The following is a 17,585-nucleotide window of genomic DNA, read 5'->3' on the forward strand; positions in this document are numbered from 1 at the left end:
TGAGATGTTCGTGTTGATATATTGTGATATTTACATATGTATTATAGTCGGTATGGCGAAGCAATAATTTTGCAATTATACAAATTCTTAAGAAATATCTTTAAATATATATATATATATACGGCATTACTGTAAGTATTCTATTGTAGGTGAAAAAACGATCTTCAATATAATAAATAATATCAAAGAGTAATGACACATGTCGTGGAAGCTTTCTGAACAATGTGTAGCCGCCTTACATCAACAAACATTTACCGGTAAATGCCGACTAAAGTAGTGTACAACCTTATTTTGATACAATACTATAATTGCTAAAAATAAGATTGAAGATGAAGATGCTGTGAGTTAATCTGTTTGTTAATCGCCTTGTCCACCAGAAAAATGTGAACTCCAGATACAATTTAAAATGTCTTCAGCCACTCGACATATACTCGTATATGGACAGTGATGAACGATCAATATGATATCCGTATATAGCCTGTATGTGTAATGTTGCCATGCTCTAAATCTGAATACTAGATAAATCACATAGACTGGATGACAAATACCGATTAACTATCCTGTGAAGTATATAAACATCAGCATAAATATCAACAGTATCGCGCACTGTTATATATTATGTCAAAATTTATTTATTTCTATTGGAATGTTTTTGTTGGGAACTTAAAATTAAAATATGTTGAAGTTTCAACTTACATTATCTATGTTTTTAACAAATATCTTAATATTTATAAAATTTCTTTAATATCACTCGAACACTTTGTTTGTAAAAGCTTGTTTAATCAATTTTTCTTTCTCAAACACGTGACGATCGGTGCTAAAAAAGTTGAATCTTCAGCACGTACATGAACATTATCGTCTTTCATGTAAATTTACATTACCAGTTCATGCATCATCATAAAAAAATCACTGGCTAGCATGTCTTTATAGAGGTCGTGTCATAGTGGGTTTTGTGTATGGTATTCACATTTTCATCAAAAGTCCAAAGTGTACTCGCCCTGGAACCGTTTTGTTTATCTTTGAACCTTTGCCGTGTTCAGTATTATTTCAGTCTTATCTTCTTTACCTACTCACTACTGTCCTACCCCAACACAAAATGCGTGACTTTGTCGGAAATCGAATGTTTGATCTTTAGCTGTTTAGTCCATTGCTATACGAACTAAGCAAACCGGCGCCGTTCATGGTGTTTTCTGAAAGTATGAATACATTATCTACTAAGTAAATACACTTGCTAGTATATACATCACGCTTTCTGCTTTACGTTTGATACAGCTTTAATAAAAAAAGGTTAAACTAATGTTTTTATAAGAATATGTACAACTTTGATAATATTTTGGAAATGTTATTTTCGGTTCTGCCAGTCACCCGATATAATCACCACAGAGACAAAGTTTGAATATCAGAAGTAATTATATAGTTTATGTAAACTTAGAGCTTTATATATATTATTCACACCTTTATCGCAACTCATTGTTACAATCAATAATACGTGTCGCGCTTCGCGCTCTATATGTGGTAGGGATAGTACATATGGGCCTATGATAGACAACCATAACAAAACATGGATAATAGGTGTGTTGTTTGCATTTATTTGTTAATATAAAACCACGTGTATTTTTTATAAGATATTTTAGTGATGTAAGAAATTTTAATTAACGTTGTCACCACGCGGCATCCATTAATTTTAATAAAAATGTCCAATTGTAGTAAAATGGATTTTAAAATGTCTACATAAAATAAAGCTTTATATTTAATAACCTGACTGAAAAAAAATGTCAGCCGCCGAACTGTTCCGTTCGTGCCGGAACCCGGGATCGAACCGGGGGCCTTTAGATGATTGTTGCGTCAGTCAGTCTAACGCTCTCCCAACTGAGCTATTCCGGCTGACATCATTTATGTTCTGCTATTTGGTGAAGTTGTGTTTAGCGATCGTAATTATATGTCTATTAATAAACTAATACATTGTACGTTTTCGTACCACTACGCCTTCCAATAAACTTGCTTGCGCAATAGGTCGTCAAATATCGTACTACATTGATTCTCCACTAAATAAGCAAATTAGAACAAACACAAAATAAATATATTTTGATTATGTTTTGTTTTGATACAAAACCAGAAAGTTTTGCGTATTTGCCCAGTCCCTGTGATATTTCCCCTGTGATCAGTTGTGGATCAGTTATTAATTAAACCAATTAGCTTTGCATTATTGGCAATAAATGTTGTAATAAATGTAATAGGCACAAATGCAGTACTTATTAACACTAATTTACACAAAAAATCACTACTATGCAAGATATTCTTAAAACAAAAATATATACATTGATCCGTAAAATAACTTCTCCTCCCATAGGCGAAAAATAATGCATTACATATTCGCCGCTCTCCAGAGCGACGCAAATAAAAACTATACTTAACTTAAATCTTTAACATAGGTAAGATTAGTACACTTTATGATACAATGTCAGAACTTTTGTCCGGCTGAAATCACAAATTCACAAATAGTTGATTAAGGGTCAAACACCTTAAATGAAGAACAGCTTTTTAGCACTCTGGAATTCACAGTCATTATCAAATCCACAGAAACCTTAGTAAAAAAGCTTGTCCTAATGATTTCCCTCCTATTCGACAACGGGTAAACTGGTGTCAACAACTTGATAACTATGTCGAATTGAAGAAAAAAGATTTTTGTGACTCTAAAGATCGTTTTTAATAACCACTTTATGTTATCAAACAATATGTCAAAAGCCTCATCTCTAGGTCAAACTGAATAAAAAGCTAGTTAACAATCCAGCTTTCGTTTAAATTACCGATTTTCAAGTCGAAATCTATGTCCTTATGATAACTTGTTTGTAACTGTGTAGTTGATAACAAGAGCGCTGGGACCGAATATATATATATATATATAAAACGTTTAACACACTAGCCAATATATTTAATGCAAACAAATACATATAAATTTATCAAACTTTCCCAAATCTCTTGTCCCAATTATAACCCGGTCAAGTTCGAATTTAAAGGGACCGTCAGCCAGATTGACGAAAAAAGAAAAGTTCTAAAATACCGTATTTTTTACAATTATTAGTTTATATTGATTAAAATATCACGACTGGTATATTTCATTACTTGAAAAAGTTGTTAAAAAATCATATTTTCAGTATACATGTATTCGGTAATAAAATTTCGCGATGTGAAATCGAAAGTACATCGCGAAAATAGGTGACATAACGATATACACACTATAAATATCGCAAGTAGTTTGATTATTTTAAATATAAAATAGATACATATACTACGCATGCACAATTTGCATTTCTGGGTTTACCAAGTGACGATGATGATCAATCTACTTGCGTTATTTATAGTTAACTGGTAGTTACCTTGTACACATACCCAGTAAAATTTTATACCGAATATACTGAAAATATGAAAACTTAACAACTTTTTTCAAGTAATGTAATATACCAGTAGTGATATTTTAAACGTTCCCTTTAATTTTTTTATTTATGATTCAATAAAATCATAATTGTTAAGTGGTTGATTCAATAATATAATAATTGTTAAGTGGTTGACATATTGTAACAGATTAAAATTTTCAAAACAGATTCTCTATCATATTTTAAATATTAAATGTATTTTGCGTCTTATGAACGATAACATATGACGTCATCCGTTACTACTTTAGAGAACATAAGGCTTATAAAATGTTTTGTTTATAGTAAAACGACCACTTCCGAAAATTATCTTTAAAATAACAATACTCATTTCAATACATTTCATGATTTAATGTTATAAGTATCACGACAAGTATGGCTCTGGTCGAAAACATTAAGATTCTTTTTATATTCCGCAATATTGTTCCAGCGATTAAACAACATAAAAAGTAGCACACAAGCCTCATTCATTGAAGTTGTACGTTATCAACTTTGCGTTTAAAGATCTTCGTAGATTCGTCTCTGAAAGTGTGTTTCGGATTCTTAAAGTGATATTATGGGCATTGTTCACTGTTGCATTAAGTTGAAAAGAATTAAGAGTTCAAAAGAGTTAGTTAAAATGTCGTTACTGACCATTTATCTGCAACTAATCTTGCTACCAGTAGTTTATAAAAAAATATAATATATTAGATATTTTACATGACTCACCCAGTCCTCTAAGCCGAAATGATCCTTAAAACTAGATTTAGATTCACATCGTAAATCGAATCATTTCTGTCGTCAGTTGTCAAAACGAAAGTACGGTTGATATTCAAATGCATTATTTTTCTCTTTCCGGGATATTGTTTTAGTATGTTGATGCTGCATTAACAAATATAAGTGTATATGAAGTAAAAACACCAAAAAAAAACAACGGTTGCGATAGACACTTATACACTGTAAGATGTCCATTAAAACATAAACGTATATAATCTCATTACACACAGTTTAAAGTCTAACTAATATCGTCACTCGGAATATATTACATTCGGTAACTGTAAATTATTTTTTCATTATATAAAGGTGCAATTATAAACATTTGCGAACACGATTGAGTGTGGGTGTTGCATCCGATTAATACATATGATCGTCCATGTCTAGAAACTTAGTTGTCAACCTGCAGTACATCGGCCTTGAAGGTTAACAACGATGGGTTCGAACATATTAAGAATTATTTTTAGTCTGAAACAATTGGAGATTTAAAAAAAAAGGTAATGTTTTTAAAGCAAATTTCTGTAAAAATTAGCATGACATTCAGCACCTGTAAATGCATTATTATTTATAAGAAACAATGAAGAATAATGTTCTTGCCCTAAATGAGTAATAGAAATGCTTATTATTCAGTTTGTATATACGTTTTCACGTCGAGTAAATTCGACTAGTGTCTATCAACGCCATGGCATTGGAAAGTATTAGTAATACAATTTAGAATTCAACGTGCAGAGGCGTATGGGGGCTGATTTTTGCCTATCGTTCTGGCGTGTTGGCGACATTCACAATATTTACCCACCATACCGACACAAATTTGTCGATAAAATAATTATGACATTTGTTGCACACTTTCATTTTTAATTGACATATGGTAACGTAATAACTCGTAAACAGATGTAATATTCAGGGAAATTAATCGTGGACTAATTTGAAACTATCCCTTCGGACCCTATGTTATCGTATCTGAACTAGAAATTACATAGTGTCATAGACTCAAATATAGTACACAATCATGGAGTTCGTTTCGGACAGCATGGCCATAGGAACTTTGCATTACATTTCCGGGCCTTTAAATTCAAAACTCATTTCGGCTAGAGAACTATAAATACGATAAGCATGTAAAACAGGAAGTTATACGTTGTTGTAAAAATATATTATCATAAACGATTGCATGAGATTCCGCGTCTTAGTTCAACAAGATTAATGGAGGAACTTAAATAAAAAATACATGTCCCATTTAGAGCATGATAACAACACATGATAGATTACTTGTGCAAACAACACTTTTTAAAATATTCAATATTTCTTGGAAAGAAAAGATACAGAAAAAAAGAAACTATCAAACCACCATCACAACAGACTAGTGTAAATGCGAACGAGGATGCAAAATAGTCGCACTTGCTTATTGTTTATGGCGCTATTTGTTTTCTGATGATGATGATTTTCTATCTCGAATAGATCTGTACAAAAAGAGGCCATAACTATCATATATAATAGACAAATTTGTTTAAATCCATTACAATACATACATCACTTGTTTTTAATGGTATCATGTTTTGTTAAGAAAATTATAATTTCCTTATTTTTTGTTCAATATGCAAATGTAATACTGTATAGTTTAATTATTAAAATTTATGTGCATCACATACTTATCATTTTAACTGTTAAGTATTGTTGTAGAGAAATAAATAGGATTCGTTTTGAATTTTATTAACATTTTAAGGACTTGTACACATATTCTTTTATAATGTCATTAAAAATCAAAAACCTGGAAGTATGAAAATTAGGTGTATGCACATTTTCATTGAACATTTTTCTCTACCGGAAATAGAATCCGAGACCTTGGTGAACTAATCCAGGCTTAGATTTCGAACAGCTTAAGTTAAACGCTACTGGGTGTTGCTAAACACTTTTAATTGCAGTTTAACGCTTCTGGTTAATGGTAAACGCCAATGATTATTGACAAACCCTTATTATGACTGTTATAAGATAATGATTAATGTTAGATGCTACTGATTAATGTTTACGCTTATCAATTGTAGTGAAACACTATTGATTGTTAAACGCTTAATTTTAATGTTAAGCGCTCTTCATTTCTGTAAAACGTTTCTTATTGTTGTTAAACGTTACTGATTGCTATTAAATGCAAGTGCGTGTTGTTAACGCCACATATTGTTGTTAAACGCTACTGATATCCATTAACGCTACTGATTGTTTAAAACGCTACATATTGTTGTTAAACGCTACTGAAATAAGTTAAATGATTATGTTGTTAGTTGTTAAATGCTTTGGATTGCTGTTAAACAATTCTGATTCGTAGAAATCAACAAAAGTAATCCGTAAAAAGCGTTACAAATTTATTATTTTTATGTATTTTAACCATGTTAATACACAATGTAAATAAGTACATTCTTTGTCCCAAGTTTAATATTGCTTTAAAGGCACCGCGCTATTTTCCTTATTTTCAGAACATAGATATATTGACAATGCGCATGTCTGTAAAACGTTATCTGAAATCATTACAGTAGCTGCGAGGGGGTTATATTGTAAACATTCAGTTAGCGCGCACATTATGATAACGCCATTCGACAGTGCGGAAGGCGATCTTGATTCATCTTTTATTCATTATTTCATTCTCACGTTTATGAAGTGTCACCATAAGATTGGTGTGAACAGTTTTTGTCAATTAAATAACATTTGTACGACAAGCGTATAAAAATATACAGATAAATCGTATTTACCATTTACAAAATAACATGGCAAAAAAGGAACACATTCAGTGCTCATTGGCCATGTTCCCTTGTAATACATTTCCGCGATATAATTACAATTCGAACATCTGGGATTAAAAACAAATTCCTTACCTAGTGATGATGAAACGTCAATTATGGAATCACGAAGTGTAGGTTCGACACTATCATTTTGTATAAGCAACTGGACTGAACATTATTTGTCTGACAGCACTGATATTATACAAGTATCAGACCCAAAACCAGTAATCCTCATATCTGACTACAACATGGATATGCCTGAGGACAGTGTTTATGGAGTGATACTCGATACTGGTCAGCATAACAAAACTGTTAACAAAGGAGCGAACGTGATTTTTTCATCGACTAAAGAGTTGAAAGAAAATGTAAACCTTCTTTTGGAAAGATATGTGCTAAGCTTTTTGAAGGACCTTTTTCAAAATGTTTCATCTCGCTCTAACATCGACGCTTCATCGTAAAAAGGTATTTAAAGGGGCCTTTTCACAGATTTTGGCATTTTTTAACTTATTCATTAAATGCTTTATATCGATAAATGTAAACATTGGATCGTAAAAGCTCCAGGAAAAAATCAAGAATAAAATTAAAAAAAGGAGAAGAACATTGTCCGGACCAGGTTTCGAACCAGTGACCCCTGGAGTCCTGCCAGAGTCCTGAAGTAAAAACGCTTTAGCCTACTGAGCTATTCCGCCGAGTACATATACTTGAAGTATTTTATACCTTATATAAGCAATCTTCGTAGTTTCACAAAATTTAACGACAAAAACAGAACTCTCCAAATTATTCAATCGTTTCGCGTTGCAACGCTTTATAATTTTTAGGTCTTAAAATCGTCAAAAGATGCATATAATGGCTATATTAGACCATGGTAAATGTTCAGTATTACTGTTTCCTCACAAATATCATAACTAAAACAAAAATTTGCGAATCTGAAACAACTTTTCTCAATTTTGTCAATTTACCAAAGCGTGAAAAGATCCCTTTAAAGCATGGCATAAAAATGGATTTTTGGGACAAATATTATAAATATAATTATCATTACTTAAAGAAAAAGAACACATTGTAGTTAAAAAGCATTGTAAAGTAGCAAAAACGGCAACCTTTGCAGTAGAAGCAAAGGCGACAGCAGCAACTAATACTGCAACAGCAGCAGCAAAAGCAGCAGCAGTAGAAGTAGAAGAAGTAGTCGTAGTAGTAGTAGTAGTAGTAGTAGTAGTAGTAGTAGTAGTAGTAGTAGTAGTAGTAGTAGTAGTAGTAGTAGTAGTAGTAGTAGTAGTAGTAATAATAGTAGTAGTAGTAGAAGTAGTAGTAGTAGTAGTAGTTGTTGTAGTAGTAGTAGTAGTAGTAGTAGTAGTAGTAGTAGTAGTTGTAGTAGTAGTAGTAGTAGTAGTAGTAGTAGTAGTAGTAATAGTAGTAGTAGTAGTAGTAGTAGTAGTAGTAGTAGTAGTGGTAGTAGAAGTAGTAGTTGTAGTAGTAGTAGTGTATCAATAGTAGTAGAAGTAATAATAGATGTAGTAGAAGAAGTAGTAGTAGTAATTGCAATAGCAGCAGCAGATGAAGCAGCAGTAGTAGTAGTCGTTTTTGTTGTTGTTGTTGTTGTTCGACTTGAGTCGATCTTTAAATTTGGTTAAAAATAGCCAATACATGCGTTTTTATCAACCTGTCTAATATGATATAAAACAAATTATAATGCTAGGTAACTGTCTCGTTATTTTTACATATACATGTATGTATGTATATGTATATGCTGTACAACTATTAAAAACCCATCATAATATTTATCACAAAATGATTCGCATGCTTCAGGTGAGGAAGCAATTGAGCGCCTTGTATCTGACGTGATGGCAGTTTATAACAGAAGTTGCGCACCGAGACAAGAATGGCCTGAAATTAAAATCAAGGAAACTTCTGTCCTTGATGAAACAGTAAGCATGTATTCGTTTTTAAAATGTAAACAATGTTTGCAGGTTTTGAAGTGAACATGTACTTTGTATATTTGATAAGTCAATATCTATTTATAGGCTACAACAAGAATGATTTAATATTGCTTTCAGAAATCGAATTAGTTTTACCCCGTAAACAAGTTTTGTAAACTAAATTTATTTCACTTTTGTTGTTATTTCATGTTCAGTATTATATACTTACAAGAAAATAATTGCATTTATGTAGCGTACATTACAGTATTGTTTAATTATTGTATCTGGCTGACGATTTGTTAAAATGTGACGACTCCATAAAAGGATTTGGATATCAACACGATATCCTACAAATTGTCGTCGATCGAAAATATAATGAGAAGAGTTTCGAGACCATTTGTGATATCTTAAAGCGTCATAACATAACTAAATACCACATCAACTATGAACCATGGAGAGAGCTTGTAATAGATGAAAAACGCGGAACATTAGGCGGTTTTGCATTCAAAGCTGATCAGTTATACGCCCTGACTTCACGTCACTTGCTTGATGTCGCAGAGGATCACAACACTGGCCCAAGTAGGCGAGGACATGGTGCCTTCGTTCAAGAACAGTATGTTTATATCAGCAGTTCTTTTCCTAACCCTGCCATCAAATTCGCCATTGCTGATCGAGGTTACAATATCGGGGAACTTGATATTGCAGCTGTTAAAATTTTAACACCCCGAAATATAGGTGACAAGAGGCTCAAAGACTCTAAAGGTCGTCATAGCAATAATATGATTTTTAACTTTCAGGATAAACCTGATAAGGAAATAAGCAAACTACTACAGAGTGAAAGGGTACACTCATGGGCTGCAGGTAAAGTCCCACGTTTAGGAAATATATCAATCCCGATTTACCATATTAGGGGAACTCAGTATAAATATCTGGTTATTGAAAACGAGTTCTATGATTCTGAAGAACAACACGCGGGTGCAGCAGAATACGGCGATATTCCAAATCTGAATGCGTTTGGCATGCCCGGGGACAGTGGTGCGATTATATGTAGTTACGATGTTCGTGGCAAAGGCGTTCATGCTTACGGTATGTTTATAGGACAACTAACAAACAAAGACAAAACAATGTATTTGTTTTTCAGGTTACAAGATGGGCTGGACCAACTTTCAAACAACCAAGAGCCACAAACAAGTTCGCGCTATCAAATGTGCTAGATTTATTGTTTTCAATAACAATTATACCTTGACAAATGACCGTGGCGGGGCTTAATTGTTATGCTACAACAGTGTCAGAATTAATATATTGTTTTTTATTTTCACGATGCTTGAGACATAATAAGCGTATTTTTTGTTGACATTGGTTTAAACATATTTATTTCAAATAGGTATACATCACATTTATATACTAAGATCAGTATTCATATCTGGGATTTAATAAAGCCCACATTAGTGTTTCCTATTTTATTTTATTTTATCATTTTATATTTCTTAGTTTTACTTTGTGTGTGATTTGCCCATTTACATACAATAAATAACTGCAAAAGGTATTATCCTCTTCATACAACTTATAGTGATATCACATAGTACCTACTTCCAAGTCGAACAGTGTGACTGCTAATATAATTGCGCAGTCATTTTTTAAGGAACGCAACCTTACAACGGTTTAATGTATTTACGCAAAATGTTAATGATTGTCATTTATAATTCAAATGAGATATTCATTCACAGAAACTAATAACTATTTTATTTAGCCGACATAAATTGATAAGGTAATTTTTCAATGGTACAATTCACAAGTTGGGAAGTAGGAAGTAGTAAGTAGTAAATATTTTCACTATCAATAGTATCAAAAGTACTTAATTTGCTATACTTTATAATACAAATTTAACATTATTAATTGTAGAGTTTTTGTTATTTATAAATAAATATGAAAAAGATAACAACACATTTGATCAAGTTTAAATAACCGTGCATCGTTGTGTACAAATAGTTTTGCACATTGAAACAGTCCAACCAACAAGGAAATTAATTCTGGGGAGTACAAAGATTCAGAGAGGGAGCTTATTTCTATAAATAGTGCGCGGCGGTGTTTATACGCATTCATGTAATGTATGTGGTGATTACTAGTAAAATTGTGGTCGCGAAGTACGATTTCTATCGACATATTTTAATAATTGCACTTTAATAATAACTGCTTATTTTAAACATGGTTCTTTTAATCAAATGTTGTGGCAGCTGCGTTGTTCATGAACACTTATTTAAAAAAAACGCTGTTTGCCTTGTTGATGTTAATTTGATTTGGGAACGGAGTCCTGTATAGACATTATCACTACGTTTTTTTAAATTCAGTTTATACTTGAATTGCTTTGTATACACGTGTTATCTGTTTTTTTCAAATAGCGGCTTAATGAAAGACCAACGTGAACTTATCATGGCACTTAAGAAAGCAAATACAACGTTATCAGTTAAGGGGAATGTCGTGTAATGGAATATTTATTCAAATAAAAGCAAATATCGGCTCATTTCTTTAAACAACGACACAGCTAGTAAACATGCATGATAACGTGATTGTTAATAACACCTTAATAAGAATTAAAGCGCTTGCGCTATTCATTATAGTTTCTTAATGATTTGATCATTTGATTACGTTTCTACTTCCATGTTAGGAGTCGGTTAAGTTTTAGAAAACGCAAACATAATATAAACATAGATTGTAAATAGATCGATTAAATATCATGCTTGCCATTCATTGTGAAAGTGAATATTACATTTAAAGCAAATCATCGTTCTATCTAGTTGCATGGCAAGAGTTTCTCCCATTGATTGATATATGCTATTTGATAGATATATAGAGTCCCTTCCAGTTTGATCCTCAATTTTCAGAAGTGTTCAGAGTAGTATTTAGTTCGTACGTAAGGTGGGGATATGAGCAGAGCGTAGCTAGTGACGACTTTACCAAGAATTTTAAACACAGTCCCTCAAAATATGCAGTGTTCCATACGACGATGGAAGTGGAGATTCATTCTGAAACATGATTTAGAACTTCAAAACCTAACTTATTTTATATGGGTTATTAGTACAATAAAATCAACTATTTGAGTAAATGTTATACCGTTCCTTTCGGGACCGATCCTTTCCAAATTGAAGACTCAGAGTAATATTTTATTAATTTTGTTTTATTATCGGTTTCTCATTTGTATACCTATGAGCGTCACCCTAGAAAACGTAAATAAACCGACGTCTGGATATATGGCGTATACACTCTCCCCCACGAAGTTACTGTTCTATTTTTTCAAGGTTAATCATCTGTTAATGTTTATAAGATAACAATCCGGAATGTTTACTCGAACGATACTTCGTTATGGCATGATCATTGATCATATATTACACTACGCTGATTGGCACTCAGTTGTGATATTTTCACAACCACGGCCTTTAATCACGGGCGCCACCCTGTTTGCGATATATTCATTAATGAACCAATGCTACTCCCGATGTGGCGCTCAGGAGCGGATGTTTTTAAATTTCACGGATAAGTCTTCGTGGTGTGTAGGTGTTATATGTGTTTCCAACATATTTCGCATTATTTAAAAACATCGAGCAATGTAGTGCGATGCAGCGAAGATTAATTCATCTACAAATGTATAGAAACAAAATCACAACCCATTCGGAAACGTGAGGACCTTTATAAATTGAAAAATGGTGCAGTTTTTGAAAGCAAATAGATATATTTTGCCTGTGTGACGGGCAAATTTCCACCCGATTAATTCCCGAACGACATCAAACGATTGCGTTCAACATATACTGTGCTGCATGTACAAATACATTGCTGCTTGCAGATCTGATAAATAATTTTGTATTTTTCGAAAAGAGATTGAGCCAAGGCCAAGGAGGTGGCGCTTATGACATGAGGTGGTGCCAACACACGATATATGAATGATCACATGGCTTACATGTGCAAGGAACACCACCAACAACAACAAACGGACAAAACATAAACAAACATAAAAATACAAAAATGTTATATTTTCTGACACAATATGAATGCAAAAGATTATTGTTTTCAATTTTATGTATCTAGGGTCACACACAAAACTTGGTAAAAACTAGTTGACACGTCTTAACAGTGCAGTAGCAAATTCACAAAATGTATGTAGATAGTCCACGTTTTCGTAATTAAAGTTTATTCACACTGCAAGCAGGTCTTGAAAACATAGTTATGATCAATTGAAACACATGATTTGATATTTTAGTACGCATTATAAATAACATTCAAACTTTGTCAAAAGCCTGAGAGAACTTTATATAAGTACAGTGCAACTTCTTTTTATTGCTATGTAGTGTTTTAATAAGAGATTGAACAACAAATATGTGGTCCGTACAATAATGATTTTTTTCTAAAACTTGCTTGAATTTTATTTATTTTAGCTCGTTTGCATCGAACGTCTGGGGCTTATAGAAACGCTCTCGAGTCCGTCTTTTAAAATTGATGTGAAGAGTTTTCCAAATCACCTTAGTAATGTTATAGGCCTATAGTTATTAGGATCGCCGCTGTCACCTTTATTTTTGTATATAGCGTAAATATTGCCTTCAAGCCAGACATCAGGCATATGACCAGTATCGAGGGGCATGTTGATATGTTTATATAAATGGTAAGAAACATGTGGTTAGTTAATTGTATGCATTTATTTAGTATGTTATCATTCCCTGCTTTATAATTGTTTAAGCGTTAAATATTCGCTTTAATTTCACTTTCGGTAAAAGGCATGTGTAATTCCAGCGTGTTGTACACAGGTTCCTTTGCGAGGGCATGTAAGTTCAACTGATTGTTTTCGGTAGTACTACTGCTACAATTTATAGTTTTTAAATGAGTATATAGCGAATCCAAGCTCTGTTCTTTCTTTGATCATAGGAACATTTCTGAGACACGGTCTACGATACAGGCTTAGTGTAGAAGCTGACTGGCCCATCGTGAGGTAGCCCTGTCAGTGAATTAATCCATCATGAAGAATATCAAAGAGTATCTTATCTGTATCTGTAAGCTTTTCTCTCAGCTGAATTTCCAATTTCATTTAATGGTTTATTGCACCGTTGCATCTGCATCGCTGTTTTGATTATTCAGAACTGATATGTACAGAGTGGCTTCAGTCAGACACCAGCATGGTTTCATTTAATGCACAGGGTTGATAGTCATGCGTTTCAGTGTCTATTGAAAGCGTACATACGGTCGTGTTGCCCTGTATGTCACATCCCACCCCAATTCCTCTGTGTGCTAGTTTGATGCTTGGGACGCCTGCTACTCGTGGTAAAGAGTGTCTCTTGCATTTTCATTAAATTTTGTTTTATAAGAGCCTTGAATAATCATGCCGAGATATTAACGACCAGTTCTATGTTACATGCTTTGTCGTGTAATAACCTTCAAGCCGTAGCATATATTAAACCTTTATTGACGATCAGGTCTATGTTACATACTTTGTCGAGTTAACCCCTGTAAGCCGTAGAATCTATTTAACATTTCTTGACGATCAGGTCTATGTTACGTGCTTTTTCGTGTTATCCCCTTCAAGCCGTAGCATCTATTTAACATTTCTTGACGATCAGTTCAAGTTTACATGCTTTGTCGTGTCAACCCCTTCAAACGTTAGCACCCATTTAACATTTCTTGATGATCAGTTATATGTTACGTGCTTTGTCGTGTTAACCCCTTGAAGCCTAAGCACCTAGTCAGCATTTCTGAATTCATCGAACTGTAAGGTTATCGTTAACAGCGGGAAATATAGATTTATCAACATATTTAAACAAACGTGTTGATGGTGTCTTCATTCACAAACAACTATACTCACGCGTTAAACAGTTCGCTTAAGGAAAAACGTGTGAATGAAAAAGTTGGTAAATTGTGTTTCTCATGACACTTTCATGAGATGGTTGTAGTAGGTACTATTTTTTTAAGTTTAACAAGAATATATGTTCCATTTTTATTCATATATGTTACACTACATCTGTGAAACTAGGAATTTCACACAATTTCTAAGCGATTCAGGATTTTCGCGAAAATGACTGTTTCACTTTGGGACTTCACGAAATGCCTGATTTCTTCAGGAATTACACGAACTGACTGCAAAATGCCTTCAGTCATTTCATGAAATTCCTGAAACGATTTCAGCTTTATTCACAATTGTTAACTGCTTTATAAAATGAATGCGACTGAAATTAAAACATTAATTTATTCAGAAAAGTGTACATCTTTGAAAACCTGTATTAATATGAACTCTAACAAGATATTGCACACTGTTTTCATACTTTACATATTGAGACAAAAGATGAAAATAATTTTTCATATAAAGCAAGCTCATATCTCTACTCAAAAATCTATCAGATCTAACTGACCATGGGACCAATTCTCTGATAAGGAATGGTTTGACAACAATGCCTTTCGTCTTTGGGTGTGTTTTCTTCTCTTGGTAGATTTGTCAGTAGGACTTGAATAGTTCAACTTAATCCTTGGTGATGTTGGTGTATTTGACGTTAACATGTTTTAGCATTCTGTCTTTGCCTCCATGATCAGTAGCTATGTGAGCCTTTTTGATGACATCGAAAGTGTCTTCTATGGTTACGTAGTAGCCAGGTTGATCACTAGGAGACTGTCTCTTGTTAATAAGCTTCTCGACGTCACCACACTGCATTTCGTCGTACTTCTTCAGAATGTAGTACTGATGACGTGATTTTGTGGAAGTAGTTTCAGATGCGGGTTATACACGTCTTTCAGGATAAGATGTTTCTCATGTGTTGAATACCTCTTGAATAGAGCTTCTCTGAATTCTATATCAACGTGTATTTGATCCATGTTGTTGGTTTCAAATCGTATTGAGGAATATACTCGTTGCATTTAGCTAAGATACTACAAAGCTTTTTAATTGAATTATAACCGCCTACGTTTTCCATGCGGAGAACGCGAAGTTTTACTTGACAGCAATGTTTTTGCATTTGGACACTCATTTCATATTTGGATTTTGTTTATTTACGCGATTGATACTAAACTACGATTAACGTTTGTTTTGTTTTCAATTTAAATAGAATATTTAAAATCCACAGATACCACTTAATTAATGTTTTCATTTAAAAAGATGGACACTTTAAGAACTAAGAACTCCTGTACATGGTGGATGAAATGTACCCTGACAATTTACTAATGGTAAATTCGGTCAATATTTACGGAGGTCATAAATTCGTTAAGTGTGCTGTCAATAAAGGTAATGTCACTTTGATTTTTCCTCGTTGATTATTTGAAGCAATTTTCATTAACAAGAACTCATATTATGAGCCTGAAAGATAACTTTCATATACTAGTTATCAAATTGGTTTGCAAGCAGATTTGTAAGTGAACGCAAGCAAACCTACAAATTATAATAACTTTCTAAATTGGTTAAACAAAATGTGTTCCGTAGTCACACTTAACACATTTTAATAACACAGGAAATCAATTTGTATTGTTATCAATTCACATAAACAGAATAAACAATATGACCCGCGTCAAGTGAAAATGGGTCTTAAGCCATATAGGGCCAGATTAGCTCCAGACAAGCCTCCGCATCCGCGAAGTCTGGTAAGGAGCTACCCTGTCCGCCAAGGAGACCACGAAACCTTGCGTGACTTTATAGCGGACAGCATAGCTCCTGTCCAGACTGCCCGATTGCACAGTCTGGTCTGAAGCCACGCATGCAGCATAGGGCATACAGCCCATTTTCGCATGACGCGGCTCATATGTCAATAATTATAAAATCATATAAAAACTTAAAAAAACTAAACAAAAAACAAACTAATCAATATGTGCCTACAATGGTATTATTTCAACCACTTAATACACTAATAAACAGAAAGCAATATACTTATGTAATGATTAAAATCAAACAAGGACATAACACAAATTTCATGAATCTTCTTGAAGGCCTCTAGTAACACTGCGTAAAAATGTGTCACCATTTTCAGCTATTTCGCGAAATTCCTGAAACAATAGGAATTTCGTGAAGTCCCTAAGTGAAACAGTCATTTCACGAAAATCCTGAATCGCAAAGGAATTTCATGAAATTCCTAGTTTCACAGATTAACTGTAAAATATATACTGTATTTGACCCTTAAGTGCATTTTTTTTGTGGGATTTATTAGTGTGTGTTATTTTAATTTTATTTCATACATAATACATATTAAATTCTTGTGCAATGACAAATTTATATGTACTCGTGGAAAGACTCCAATGATGCTTAGAAATTGCATCTCTGCTTTAAATTTAGGTACTTATCCGAAATAAAGATTAATGGAGATATTTTTTCGGGTGATTACGGTCACATTTGACACGATATTGTATGCAATTATAATCCGATTCTAAGTTGGTAATTGTGTGGTTGTTGTTGTTGTTATTATTGTAATTTATTAACTGGCCAAGGAATTTTGAAATTCTCAGGTAAATAAACTTATATTATACAGGGATTTTGATGTTTATCTGAATAAGACATATTAGGTGTATATGGTTAAAAGAGTTCTCGAAAAGTGTAGCTGTTATGATGTATGGCTGAACCAAGGAGAGTGAGATGTTATATTTTAAAGTTGTTTTAACGGAGTTTCGGATTTTTTTATACATACGAGCGGAATTCCGAATTACGTGAGTCAATTACATTCCAATACATTTTAAATGATGTAACTATTTCCAAAAAACTAATTGGACCC

General features: G+C 33.2%; 1 non-coding gene across 1 annotated transcript; it reads right to left on the reverse strand.

Annotated features, from left to right (window-relative positions):
• Nucleotides 1-1,799: 1,799 nt before the first annotated feature.
• Trnav-gac (transfer RNA valine (anticodon GAC)) lies at nucleotides 1,800-1,884 on the reverse strand. The gene is given in 2 exon segments: nucleotides 1,800-1,835; nucleotides 1,848-1,884. It is a non-coding gene; the product is annotated as a tRNA-Val (tRNA).
• Nucleotides 1,885-17,585: the final 15,701 nt, after the last annotated feature.

Source organism: Dreissena polymorpha, chromosome 9 (genome assembly GCF_020536995.1).
Source record: "Dreissena polymorpha isolate Duluth1 chromosome 9, UMN_Dpol_1.0, whole genome shotgun sequence".
Classification (NCBI taxonomy): domain Eukaryota; kingdom Metazoa; phylum Mollusca; class Bivalvia; order Myida; family Dreissenidae; genus Dreissena; species Dreissena polymorpha.